The sequence below is a fragment of the Hordeum vulgare genome, chromosome 4H (assembly GCF_904849725.1).
Source record: "Hordeum vulgare subsp. vulgare chromosome 4H, MorexV3_pseudomolecules_assembly, whole genome shotgun sequence".
NCBI classification, from domain to species: domain Eukaryota; kingdom Viridiplantae; phylum Streptophyta; class Magnoliopsida; order Poales; family Poaceae; genus Hordeum; species Hordeum vulgare.
Window position 1 is genome coordinate 47,724,600 of NC_058521.1, and position 14,991 is coordinate 47,739,590.

Genomic DNA, 14,991 nt, shown 5'->3' on the forward strand with positions numbered 1-14,991 from the left:
ATGAATTTCCCCGAGGTGATGACGATGGAGTGGGCGCGGAATGTCGCACCTCATCCACGGGTTGTCATCGAAGAGGACCGCCGCCGGAACCGGAGGCAGGAGCGCCGCCTCAGCATTGCTGAAATGGACGAGCCGACCATGGCGGAGTGCCGCCGACAGTTCCCATAGGACGTCCTCGACAAGCACGAAATCTTCACGCAAAGGAGGGCGGAGAGGGCGGAGCAAGCCGCCTATCGTGAAGATGGGCGTACGCGGAAGCAAGCCGCACTCTTTCAGATGGAGCTGAAGGAACCGTCTGTTGGAAATATGCCCTAGAGGCAATGATAAAATAGTTATTATTATATTTCCTATTTCAGGATAATCATTTATTATCCATGCTATAATTGTATTGAATGAAAGCATAGATACATATGTGGATATATAGAGAAAACAATGTCCCTAGCAAGCTTCTAGTTGGCTAGCCAGTTGATCTAGGATGGTTAAGGTTTTCTGACCATATGCAAGTGTTGTCACTTGATAACTGAATCACATCATTAGGAGAATCATGTGATGGACTAGACCCAAACTAAGAACGTAGCATGTGATCGTGTCATTTTGTTGCTACTGTTTTCTGCGTGTCAAGTGTTCATTCCTATGACCATGAGATCATGTAACTCACTGACACCGGAGGAATACCTTGTGTGTATCAAACGTCACAACGTTACTGGGTGACTATAAAGGTGCTCTACAGGTATCTCCGAAGGTGTCCGTTGAGTTAGCATGGATCAAGACTGGGATTTGTCACTCCGTGTGAGGGAGAGGTATCTCAGGACCCACTCGGTAATACAACATCACATACAAGCCTTGCAAGCAATGTGACTCAAGTATGAGTCACAGGATCTTGTATTACGAAACGAGTAAAGAGACTTGCCGGTAACAAGATTGAAATAGGTATAGGGATACCGACGATCAAACCTCGGGCAAGTAACATACCGAAGGACAAAGAGAATGATATACGTGATTATATGAATCCTTGGCATAGAGGTTCAACCGATAAGATCTTCGTAGAATATGTAGGATCCAATATGGACATCCAGGTCCCGCTATTGGATATTGATCAATGAATGTCTCGGGTCATGTCTACATAGTTCTCGAACCCGCAGGGTCTGCACACTTAAGGTTCGGTGACGTTTTAGTATAGTTGAGTTATATGTGTTGGTGACCGAAGGTTGTTCGGAGTCCCGGATGAGACCACAGACGTCACGAGGGTTTCCGAAATGGTCCGAAAACGAAGATTGATATATAGGATGGTTTCATTTGGTCACCGGAAAGTTTTCGGGCATTACCGGCAGTGTATCGGGAGTGACGAATGGGTTTCGGGTATTCACCGGGAGGCGCCCACCCACCCGGGAGTGAGCCCAGTAACCCTAGGGCGGCGCACCAGCCCTTAGTGGGCTGGTGAGGCCAGCCCAAGAAGGCTATGGCACCATAAGTGGAAAAAACCAAAGGAAAAGAAAAAACAAGGAAAGAGGGAGGTGGGAAGGAAAGAGTGGACTCCTTCCCGCAAACCGAATTGGGGTGGGAGTCCACCTCCTCCTCTCGGCCGGCGCCCTTGGGGCTCCCTTGAGCCCCAAGGCTAGCCCCTCCCCTCCTCCTATATATAATGGTGGTTTTAGGGCTTTTTGAGACACAACTTTACCACGTGCAACTCAAATCTATACCACGTAGTTCTTCCTCTAGATCGGATTTCTGCGGAGCTCGGGCGGAGCCTGCAGAAGTAGATCATCACCACCACCGGCACGTCGTCACCCTGCCGGAGAACTCATCTACTTCTCCGTCTCTCTTGCTGGATCAAGAAGGCCGAGACCGTCATCGAGCTATACGTGTGCTGAACGCGGAGGTGCCGTCCGTTCGACGCTAGATCGGAACGGATCATGGGACGACGGTGATTTGAATCACGAAGTTGTACCACTACATCAACCGCGTTTCTTAACGCTTCCCGCTTAACGATGTACAAGGGTATGTGGATCCAGTCTCCCTCTCGTAGATGAACATCACCATGATAGGTCTTCGCGTGCGTAGGAATTTTTTTATTTCACATGCAACATACCCCAACACCGTCGACTTGGTCCTCCGACGATGAACGCTGGGTTGATGCCTTCATCACGACGGAGGAATCGGACACCGACGCGTCGGAATCTGACGACGATGATGAGGAGTAGTTTTTTTAATCTATGTTATGCTATGTAGTTTTTTATCTATCTAGTCTATCTATGCAACTATGCTATGTATTGTTTAAAATATCCTATGATAATGCATGTTGCATGCGCTGAGTTTTTGCGCGTCTGCTGGAGTGCCGCGCGCACGCCAAATTTTATGGTTTTCGTTGAAGCCAGCGCTCACCGACGCGTTAAAATAATTTTACGGTGTACGCGTTGTAAACTGAATTTTTATGGGCCGCACGATTGGAGATGCTCAGAGGTCGGTCTAGTGGCTTTATGCGAGGCGAATCCTGGCTCAACAACCTTATTTGAGCATTCTTTTTACGACAGACTTGTAGCAACCTTTCTTGTTGCTCACTGCTTTTCCTGGGCCAGCCCAGTACGCGAGGCGTGCGAGCGTCAGCTTGTTGTTTATAGCGCTGTCTAGGAGCTCCCAAGGCGTGCGAGCGTCAGCTTATTTAAAGAGCTATATATGCCGCCCTCTTCTTTCTGGCAAACAAGAGGCCTCCCGCAAAGGGAACCGCCCCAACCAGGCTGCTCCATGGCGCACTGTAGATAGAATTTTTAAACAACTAAGAAAATGTAGAATCTTTAAAAACCCAGTGTAGCGAGTCGACTATGCTGCTTTTCATAATTGATGCTTCCTTAAATGTGACGATTATATAAAATATACTGAACATTTTTTAAAACGAAAACATTTTATGAAAAAACATACACTTTTTCTCAAAAACCGAATAGTTTCTAAGAATATGATTATTATTCACAAATTTGTGATTCTTTTAAAATACATCTTTTTTTTTGAAATTTCAAATAGTTTTTTGGGATGGTGAATAATTTTTTAAATTCTAAATAATTTTGAACATGTGGTTTTTAATATTGAACACCTTTAAAATTGTGAAAAACTTGGAATTCCAAAAATATTTTTATTTGTTGAAAAATTCTAACCTTTTTCTAAAATGAACAGTTTTTGAACATTTTTCTAGAAGAAAAGAAAAGGGGAAATAAAGTGAAAATAAAAGAAAATAAAAACTCATAAAGAAAACAAAGAAATAAATGGAAAATCAAGCCAAATCATTTAGAAGTTTCCTAAAGCCAGATCTAGAACCTTCACAAAACTAGAATAGCTATACAACGTAGTTGGCAAAGACAATAAGGCTAAATTGGGCCGAAAAAACATTGCAGCGAAAATACTATTTCCACATATTAAAAGAATCTAAAAAGTACTCCCTCCGTTCCTAAATATAAGTCTTTTAAGCAATTTCACTAAGGGTCTACATACGGAGCAAAATGATTGAATCTATACTCTAAAGTATGTCTATATACATCCGTATGTAGTCCACTAGTGAAATATCTACAAAGACTTATATTTAGGAACGGAGGGAGTATATACATAGATGTATATTTGTATTATACACGTAGAAAATTTCATGAACATATCTGTTCACATGTAGTGTATACAAAAAAAGCACATACAGAGATTAAAATGGGTTTTCTCTTTGTTTTGTTTTTTTGGTTAGATATTTTTTTGTGTAGCATGCAAATAATCGAATTACCTGATGAAACTTTTTACATACTTGACAAACATGCTCCGCACTCTAAATTATGTAAAAAAATTAACATACTAACGCGAGCAAGTTATTAGGTCGGGCTCTAAATTGGACCGGCCTAATAACTTGCTCGCGTTAGTGTGTATGTGTGAATAGTTGACATTTTGACATTGAATACATCTAATAATAGGAATCACCGCCATATTTGCAATCTTCATATTGCATATGAAGCTTCATATGGATATGGCTACTGGCAAGACAAAGCGCAAATGTAGAATCAACATAATAATTGCCTTCGTATTTTGTTTTCATATGGAACCACCAGGTTACGAGTGGCTAGAAGACATATTGGTTCCCCACCTCAACAATGGGAGTTTTTGAACGAGGATTTTAATTCATAACTAGTTTAATGCCCGTGCATTGCTGTGGAATATAAAAGGTATACATCTTGAAAAGCAACACGCGTAATATTTTTGACCTTGCATACCACCCATGAACCAATCTGGAGCGCACGTCGTCACGTTTGGATTGCATGGCTGCAACATCCCAATTATCAAAAGAAGACTTAAAAAGAAAGTGATATATAAGTATAAGACTAAGCATACCTGATCGAGAAAAATGTCGACCTACCAAAATAGACAGATTGTTAGAATCAAGATAAAAAGGAAGTTCCCTTACCAGAGTCCTCCTGGATTAATTTTACTCAAGTATAGACTATCCTACACACTTGGTGATGCACGTGGAATAATTTTGTACACAATGTCCAAGTACCAGCGACACATCTTAGACTATGAAAGACCTCAAGCAAAGGCCAAAATCATTATTTTGACCCTTTAATGAAAGATTAGCATGATTTGTCCATGCTTAAAAACTAATTTTGGATTTAACCTTTTTTGTAGCGAATGCAAAAAGGATGCTATGCTCAACACTATAACCTTGCGAGTGTGCACAAGAATAACATGAGACCGACCCAAAAACTCTGCAAGTCAAAGAGCATATGGTCTATACCATAGCCCAGTGGCGAAGGGCGCTATGGTTTTAAACAGAACACTCGTAGAACTTAGCCGATCATTTAGGGTGTAGCAAGGTAATGATGCAGTCAGATAGTTTGTTTGTGGGCAGTAAGGACGCAAAAATTATTAATGGGCCGCATGTTGCCAGAGTTGTGGATGCTACAAAAGTCTAGGAACTTTGGAGTGATCTAACCGAGTTCTTGGAAGAGAAAGGTCAATGAAGCTGCATAGTGTGTGGCGAAATCTTGTGACATCTCTAGTTTCCTTTTTTATTTGGGACATTGTTGCCCCTAAATTTATTTCATATATCTGGTTGTAAACAGTGTGGTTGTCATTTGATTAATACAATCATATTCCCATCAATATATTTTTGTTTGCTAGACTCGACGATGCTACTTGGGCTGGGTTGGATCAGATGCAGTGCCTCTTTGCTGCCAAAAAGAGGCGTATTGTACGCCATGCCATGCCACGCGGCGGTGTGTGTAGTGTAGTACTGTCCTCATGACATGGCCATGGCATTTCTTGGTTGCTCCGGTGAAAAATCTAGAGTGGATAGGACCAATTCATGGGTGCTCGAGAGCAATGATATTTTTCCCTAGGGGAAATATCCTGTGCTCCGGGAGCACCTAAGGATTGGTGCTTCTGTGCGAGATCCACCACTCGATCTAGATCCAATGCTGACATAAAGATGTACAAGAACTACACGTAATTATCGGGCTCCTCGAGGTCTTTTTTTGCAAAAAAACACAAGCTTCTAACCATACACATTGGATCTGAGATCGAACCACTGAGGTGCTCCCCGAGCACCTAAGCCCAGGTGCTCCCGGAGCACCAAATATTCACCATCACTCCCGTCCGTTGCACTCTGGTCGGTACACACTATGCACTGCATTTGCATATCGACAAAGGAAGTGAGCAAGATTCAGAGAACCATCAACCCATCGAATCTAGTTCATCTTCTCTTCTCCTCTCCTTGCTACAGTTGCAAGTTTGTCTATGTGTAGATAAGCATGGCGGCGACTTCAACGACGGCCTCCACGGCCACGACCTAGCCCTCCACGGCTCCACCTCCTCCCCCATCCTCACCCTACTTGCCATCACGCCACTCCCAGCACCCCCACTCGTGCCCTTCGCTCCGGCTTCCTCGACCGTGCTCTCATGCTCTGCCCGCTCCTGGTTGACGCCCGTGCCACCGTCTCCGTTGCCTCCAATGTGTCTGTGCGGACGGCACGAAAGAGCATGCCGACTGTCACTACACATGGAGATCGACATGAACCTTATGGAGGAGAGGAGAGTTAAATGAACAAAACCAACACATTAGCGTCACAATTCTCTGAAAACCGCCACTTTACAAAATGTGACACTTTGCACCGCAACAAAATTTTGACAGAGACAAAAAACATTGATCCATTTTCCAAGCTTGTTTTGATGTGGCAGATCACGTGTTGACCGCTAACGGCTATTTTTTAGTCGGGAAGAAGCGACTGGGCCGGGCTGCGCACGTTTAGTCCTTTGGTGGGCCAAGCTCGCTGGATTGTTTGTTGCTTGCTTCTGGGATGGAATGTGTGTGTTCCTCATTTGCTTGTGGTTAAAAAACGTGATGATAGTTCAATCGATTTACTTGGCCCATTCGATTCTTCTCCAAAAAAAACCCAGTATCCACACACACACGGTGCATTCATTCACATTCACCAACCTTGCATAGATAACCACCACTCCGCATCGCTCCTCTCCATCCAACTTCCTCCTTCCCACCCAAACCAAAGAAAACCTCCACCGAATGCTGTGGCATTTGGTCTCACATGTGACCAGGCGTTGTAGGAGATCTTCAACGGTGACAACACCAAGCTCGCCTACGCGCGCGACGTGAGCACCTAGTTCACCAGCATAGCAATCCTCAAGAATCATGCGCGCCCCATGAGGGCGGCTGCCAACCATGAGGAGATGGTCCAATTACAAGACCTCGATCACCCACTGATCGAGGACCTGGTATGTGCAATGGGGGAGGCCAAGGATTCCCGAGATCCATTCTAGAGGGCACACTGCTACATGTACCAAAGCTGTGACTACCTCCATGTGGACTACGCGCTCGACAGGGTGGTGCCAGTGCCGCCCCTCGCTCCTTTGATGGAGATGGAGCCACCATAGCTGGAGCAGCAGGTGCAGATGGAGGTGCCCGAGATGGAGCAGCAACAAATGGAGCAACATCAAATGGAGCAGCAACATATGGAGCATCAAATGTAGGTGGAGACAGAACCAAGCATCGAGATAAAGAAGAAGCGGCTCCACATCATGGGGCTAATTTGCCGAACTTTGTGTCTTCTAAAGTTATGGCAAGAGCCGCATGAAGAGCGAGTCTGTTGCAGCACTGTTGTTAGGGCACTTTCCTACACTAGTGTTTTGGTGATGATGACAACTCATTATGTGATCTAACCGTGTGTCAATCTCTTCAGGGACATCACTTTGGACACACGATGATTGGGCTTCCCCTATGGATGGAAAAGAACGAACACGGTGTTCTCTACGTGTATATTCCTTTAGTCGTAGGGAACCTGTACTATTAAGAGGGAATTCACATCGAAAGGTAGTGGGTGAATCAATGCACATACACATCTTCTATATCCCACCCTGGTTCCTTCTGATCCTTGAGAGAGGCCCTCATTCCTTCTCCAAATCACCGGTAGTGGGTGAATCAATGCACATACACATCTTCTAGATCAGGTGGTTGTACCACTAGGACGGCTACGTGAGGTGTAACTGCTCTTAGGTTGCTGCCCAGCGGTTGTACTGCTGCCTCCGGGCGGTTGTACTGCCAAATCACCTCACGCGGTTGTACCGGCCCAATACCGCTCCACCACCAGACTTGTTTCTGGTTTGGTGTTGTACTTGAGCGATTGTGGACCGGTAGTTTGTGTCATTCACTTTGACCGGTACTACCTATGTCTAGGGCGGTTGTATTGCCCAGGACTTAGCCGCATCCTCATACCCCTCCTGGTGGTTGCACCATGGCAACCACCGCCCCAGCTCCGCACAAGGGTGATTCCTATCTATTTCCAAGCGGTTGTTGGGCGGTGGTAGGGTGGTTGTTCATGTCATGTTCAGTGGCTGGTACTATCGCCCCTGTCACCGGTTGTACCAGGGGTTAGAGCTAGTGCGAATTTTCTATGTGCACCGGTTGTATTGGTGCACACAGCGGTTGTACCACCGTGTGAGAAACTGGCTGTAATGGTTGGAATTGAGGGGGACTATATAAAGAGTTGCTTCTTACACCCCCATCTTATCTCTTACCTCTCTCTCCATCATTTATGCCCTCCAAGCTTTCTTGCCCGGTCTCTCTCCCTAGCCACTCAAACTTGTTGATTTGCTAGGGATTAAAGGAGGAGATCTAGATCTACACTTCACCAAAGGAAACTTGATTCCCCCATACTTTCTTGTGTGGATTTTGTTACTCTTGGGTGTTTGAACACCCTAGACGAAAGAGGTCACCTCGAAGCCATAGTCCATTGTGGTTCATGGTTTCGTTGGGTGCCTCCAATTTAGTTGTGTAGATTGCTCCAACCTTGTTTGTAAAGGTCTGGTCAACGCCTTCAAGGGCACCACTAGCGGAATGAGGAGAATAGGGAGGCCTTAGTGGCATCTCAGGGAGCATTGTGCCTCCACACCGCTCTAACAGAGACGTACTTCCCCTCAAAGGGAAGGAACTTCGTAAACACATCCTCGTCTTCATAGGTTCTACTTGTGGTTAATTCTTTTCTTTACTTGTATTTGTTACTTGTTTGTTATTGTTGTTGTTAGCATCATATTGGTTGCTCACTTAGTTGCATATCTAGACAACCTATTTGTTGCTAAACTTAATTTGTTAAAGAAAACCTTAAAATTGGTTGTTGCCTATTCACCCTCCTCTAGTCAACCATATCGGTCCTTTCAATTGGTAATAGTATGGCTAACGATGGGGATCGGGTTGTGGAGTTTCCCCGAGGCTGGGGTTGTGAACTCGGTCACCCGAGAGGATCTATATGAGGCGATTCCCTCTCTTAGGTCCTAAGTGGCTATGGAGGTCAAATTCATGCTTAAAGATTTCCGTGAAGGCCTCACACTTCCAACCAATCCATTGCGTGTGGTTAATCCCACAACTTCAAAGCCGGAGGCCAACTCCAAGAAGGAGAATGCTAGTAGTGATAAGAATAAGTTGCCTCGAGGAACAAGTGGGGGAATACCTATGCTTCGGTTCCTCCTCCCATGGTCTATGGAGGATCGGTTCACCCACCACACATTATTAACCTTGGTCCTCCTCCTAAACTTGTTAAGAATGATTTTGCTAATTGGGTTTTTCGTATCAAGGCTCATTTGAATCACAACTCAACACAACTTTGGAGAATCATTGAGCGAGGATACTACCCACATGATACAAGCAACCTCACTCCAAGAGAAGAGGTCGACAATCATCTCAATCACTTTGCCCTTTGATGTCTACTACACAACTTTATTCATGTAGACTCGTGTTGGGCCTGCAAGCGCAGAGTTTTGTAGGACAGTAGCAATTTTCCCTCAAGTGGACGTACTAAGGTTTATCAATCCGTGGGAGCTGTAGGATGAAGATGGTCTCTGTCAAGCAACCCTGCAATCAAATACAAGAAATCTCTTGTGTCCCCAACACACCCAATACAATGGTAAATTGTATAGGTGCACTAGTTCGGCGAAGAGATGGTGATACAAGTGCAATATGGATGGTAGATATAGGTTTTTGTAATCTGAAAATATAAAAACAGCAAGGTAACAAGTGGCAAACAATGAGCAAAACGTTGTATTAATGCTTGGAAATAAGGCCTAGGGTACATACTTTCACTAGTGCAATCTCTCAACAATGCTAACATAGTTGGATCCCTCAACGTGCAACAAAGAATCACTCCAAAGCTCCTATCTAGTGGAGAACAATAAGATGAAATTGGTGTAGGTAGTAGAACCACCTCAAAGTTATTCTTTCCGATCAATCTATTCAAGAGTTCGTACTAAGATAACATCAAGCTATCCTTTCCGTTCGATCTATTCAAGAGTTCATACTAAGATAACATCAAGCTATCCTTTCCGTTCGATCTATCTAAGAGTTTGTACTATAATAACACAAATGATACATATCAATCGACCCTAATGTCACCTAGATACTCCAATGTCACCTCAAGTATTCGTGGGTCAATTAAGTGACACACATCAAACAATTTTAGAGCTATCATATTCAATCCAACACAAAGAACGTGCAAGGAGCACCCCAATATTTCTATCGAAGAACATGGTATGAAAACGTGCAATCAACCCCTATGCATAGATCCCCAAGGTCACCGAAACCCGCAAGTTGATGCCTCAACATATATCAAGTAAATCAATAGAATACCCCAATGTCACTATGGGTATCCCACGCAAGACTTAGATCAAGTGATCCCATACCAATATGCTCAATCCAACATGACGAGATCTTAAAATAAAAGACTCAATTCATCACAACTAGATGGTAAGGGAAATACATCGCAAGATCCAACTATATTAACAAAGCATGTGTTCTTGAGATCATGCCATCTCAAGAACACGAGAGAGAGAAAGGTTGAACATATAGCTACTGGTATATACCCTCAGCCTCGAGGGTGAACTACTCCCTCCTCGTCACGGCCTTCGTCGGGATGATGAAGATGGCCATCGGTGATGGTTTTCCCTCTCCGGCAGGGTACTGGAATCGCTCCAGATTGGTTTTTCGGCGATACAGAGAGTTGCGGCAGCGGAGCGGAAGTTCTCTCTTTATTTCTCGGGTTTCTGGGATTTATAGGATTTTTCAGCGTTGGATTTATTATAAACATAGGAAAATATGGCATGAATACTTAAAAAACTATTGATATGTTGGAGACGTATGAGCATCCCCAAGCTTAATTGCTACTCGTCCCAGAGTAGGTAAATGATAAATGAAATGATTTATGAAGTGTGAATGCTAGCATAATGTATAATATTGATCGAGGATAATTTCAACCATTTTTTCTAGCATCATAACCAGCAAGTATTTCTCATAAAGCTTTTCAAGATCGAGTAGCGAGTTATTCACATGTTAAAGTATAGACCATATACTTTCTTGAAAAATAGCAAACTATGTTTTCAGTCATCAAACAACTATAATTTATCTTATTTTCAGGAAGGGTCTATGTAAGAGCTTTGGTTCAGCAAATTCCACATACTCAACTATCCTTTAGTCTTCCATGATTGCTGACACTCAAAGTATATTTTTAGAACAAACAGTTTCAGCGAAACACAAGGAAGATATGGGCTTAAAGTTTCGCCTCCCAACTTATTTATCTCGGGGATAATGTAAACAAATAATGAATCATCGTCACCTATATTCGGTTAGATATATGTGTCTCAATCTTTCCCCACCACATGATGTTTGCCAACTAAGGAATTAATAGACTGGAATAAGAAGTTGACTCGACATGAAAACTAAAATATAGGCCCTTCGCGGAGGGAAGCAGAGGTTGTCATGCGATTTTTAGTTTTGGATGTGCAATCTGTTAATGAAAAGAATGTCACTTTATATTGCCCCTTGTGATGGCAACCTTTATTATGCAGTCTGTCACTTTTATTTCTTCACCATCTCAAGTTATACAAAGCTTATTTTCCCTTCCAATAAAAGATCATACATATTTACGAGCAATTTTTATTGCTTTTTGCACCGATGACAACTTACTTGAAGGATCTTATTCAATCCATAGGTAGATATGGTGTACTCTCATGGCAAGAAAATAGGTTCAAGGATTTGGATGCACGGGTAGTATCTCTACTTAGTACGAAGTTTTGGCTAGCAAAAGGTTCTAAACAAGCACCACATGTTAGAGGATCCATAACAATGTAACTGCTATGTGAATATAAACAAACATAACCATTAATTTGTCTTCCTTGTCCAACTCAACTACTTGATCAAGTTTGAAAATAATTAATGGTGCTCACAATCATAGAAGATGTCAAAGATAGTATATGTATATGTGAAACCTCTCTTCCTTCAATGTTCTTTAGTGAATTGGTTAAATGACCAATGCTATGTTTGATAACCTCCAATAAATTTACCGCTTATACTCCTAGTATGGGAAGTCACTACTCCCCATGGGATTAGCATATGAAGCATATATATAGTTTCACATTTATGATATTCAATTCATTCAATGTTTTACTCTTAGGATATAAGTGAAGCACAAGTGTAAACATCAAACTACTCTCAAAAGATATAAGTGAAGTTCAATGAATAGTCAAACAATTAAGTAGCTATATGAGGACTATTTCTCAGTAAAGATTTTTAGATCTTTATATTTTATTCAAACTGCAAACAAAAGAAAAATAGCACTCCAAGAATAGCATATATCATTTGAACGAATAAAAATTTAGGCTCAACATAGGCTAACCGATAATTGACGAAGAGGGGTGGGATGCGTAGCATCCCCAAGCTTAGATGACTGAGACTTCTTATAGTATTGTCTTGGGGTGCCTTGGGCATCCCCAATCTTGAGCTTTTGTATCTTGTTCAATCCTGTCATGTCCCGGTTTCACCTATGTCTCAAAAACTTCATACACACAACAATTGAAAAGAACTCGTGAGATAGGTTAGTACACATAAGAATAAATCAACACTTCGTGTATTGCGAAAACAAGTTGAATAATAATTTTAAAACATTATCTACTGTATACTATCATTTTGACAATTTATATCTACCAATATAAGTCATGAAAACTATAGAAGAAGTAGATAATAAAACTATGAAAGCAATCTGTCTAAATAGGACAGTCTGTGGCAATTTATTAAAACAGTGTACTTATGTATCTACAAATAATTTGAAAAGTTAGGAAATAATAATAAATTTGTAGGAACCTGCTGTGTAAAAATTTCTGAAACTGTCCACGTACCAGTAAAATTACACAATTCAAATACTACAGCAACAGTTTCTGTTTTTACACAGCACAAATCACACATGCAATTCAAGCATTCTAAAGGAAATTCTTGGAAGTTTTTATTGAAAATAAAGATTACAAATAACAGCAATAAAATACTAAAAAAATAAAATGATGCTCCAAGCAAAACTCATATTATGTGATGAACAAAAATATAGCTCCAAGTAAGATATACTGATAGTATCAAAGACGAAAGAGGGGATGCTTTCCGGGGCATCCCTAAGCTTAGACGCTTGGGAATTCCTCGAATATTACCTTGTGGGTGCCATGGGGATCCCCAAGCTTAGGGTATTACCATTCCTTATTCTCCTCATATCGGTATCTCACCCAAAACTTGAAAAGTTCAATCACACAAAACTGAACGAAACTTCGTGAGATGGGTTAGTATAATAAAGATAGATCATTCACTTAGGTACTGTCAAGACAAGATTAATAATTGTTACCACATGATACCTACTGTATTCTATCATTCCCATAATTTATATCACTCAATATAAGCTATAGAAACACTAAAACAAGCAAACTATGCATCCAAAACAGAATCTGTCAAAAACCGAATAGTCTGTGAAGATCTCACTGAACACCATACTTACCTGACTCTAAAATTTCGGAAAAATTAGGAAAACGAATATAATTTGGATATAAAAAACTACATAAAAATTTCAGAATTTTTTTACTTTCCAGTAAAATCACATAATTCATATAATGGAGGCAAAAGTTTATGTTTTTGTACAGATTCAAACTAACAGGTTTCCACACTGTCCCAAAGGCTTTACTTGGCACTTTGTTGAAATGAAATGCACAAAACATGATTAATAAAGTAGGTTAATCATGTGAACACACAAGAAAAGAATGTAAAAGTGTTGGGTTGTCTCCCAACAGGAGCTTTTCTTTAAAGCCTTTTTAGCTAGGCATGATGATTTCAATGATGCTCACGTAAAAATATTGAATTGGAACACAATGGGAGCATCATGAAGCATATGACAAGCACATTTAAGTCTAACCCTCTTCCTATGCATAGGTATTTTGTGAGAAAACAATTTTGGGGAACAATAATCAATTAGCATAGGAAGGCAAAACAAGCAAAACTTCAAGATTTTCAACACATAGGGAGGAAACTTGATATTATTGCAATTCCTACAAGCATAAGTTCCTCCGTCATAATAATTTTAAGTAGCATCATGAAGGAATTCAAAATATAACTATCACATAAATCATTATTTTCATGATGCACAAGCATATAATTTTCTCTACTCTCCACATAAGTAATTTTCTCCCCATTCATAGTAGTGGGAGCAAGCTCAACAAAATAACTATCATGAGACAATTGATTGACATAACCAAATTGAATATTAAAATCATGATGAAAACTTTCATGGTTATCATTACTCTTTATAGCATACATGTTATCATCATAATCATCATAAATAGGAGGCATGCCATCATCATAATAAATTTGCTCATCAAAACTTGAGGGACTAAAAATATCATCTTCATCAAACATAGCATCCCCAAGCTTGCGGCTTTGCATATCATTAAAATCATGGACATTCAGAGAATTCAAACTAAAAAAATTGCAATCATGCTCATAATTCAAGGAATTCTCATTAAATATTCTCACAATTTCTTCATCTAACAACTGAGCACAATTTTCCAAGCCATTATTTCCACGAAAGACAATAAAAAGACTAAACCATTGAGGCAATGTAAACTCCATTTTTTTGTAGTTTTATTTTATAAAACCAAACTGGTGAAAAAAAGAAACTAAAAGATTTAATTGCAAGATATAAAGATATACCTTCAAGCACTCACCTCCCCGGCAACGGCGCCAGAAAATAGCTTGATGTCTACTACACAACTTTATTCTTGTAGACTCGTGTTGGGCCTCCAAGCGCAGAGTTTTGCAGGACAGTAGCAATTTTCCCTCAAGTGGATGACCTAAGGTTTATCAATCCGTGGGAGGTGTAGGATGAAGATGGTCTCTCTCAAGCAACCCTGCAATCAAAGACAAGAAATCTCTGGTGTCCCCAACACACCCAATACAATGGTAAACTGTATAGGTGCACTAGTTCGGCGAAGAGATGGTGATACAAGTGCAATATTGATGGTAGATATAGGTTTTTGTAATCTGAAAATATAAAAATAGCAAGGTAAAAAGTGGAAAACAGAGAGAAAAATGTTGTATTAATGCTTGGAAATAAGGCCTAGGGTACATACTTTCACTAGTGCAATCTCTCAGCAATGCTAACATAGTTG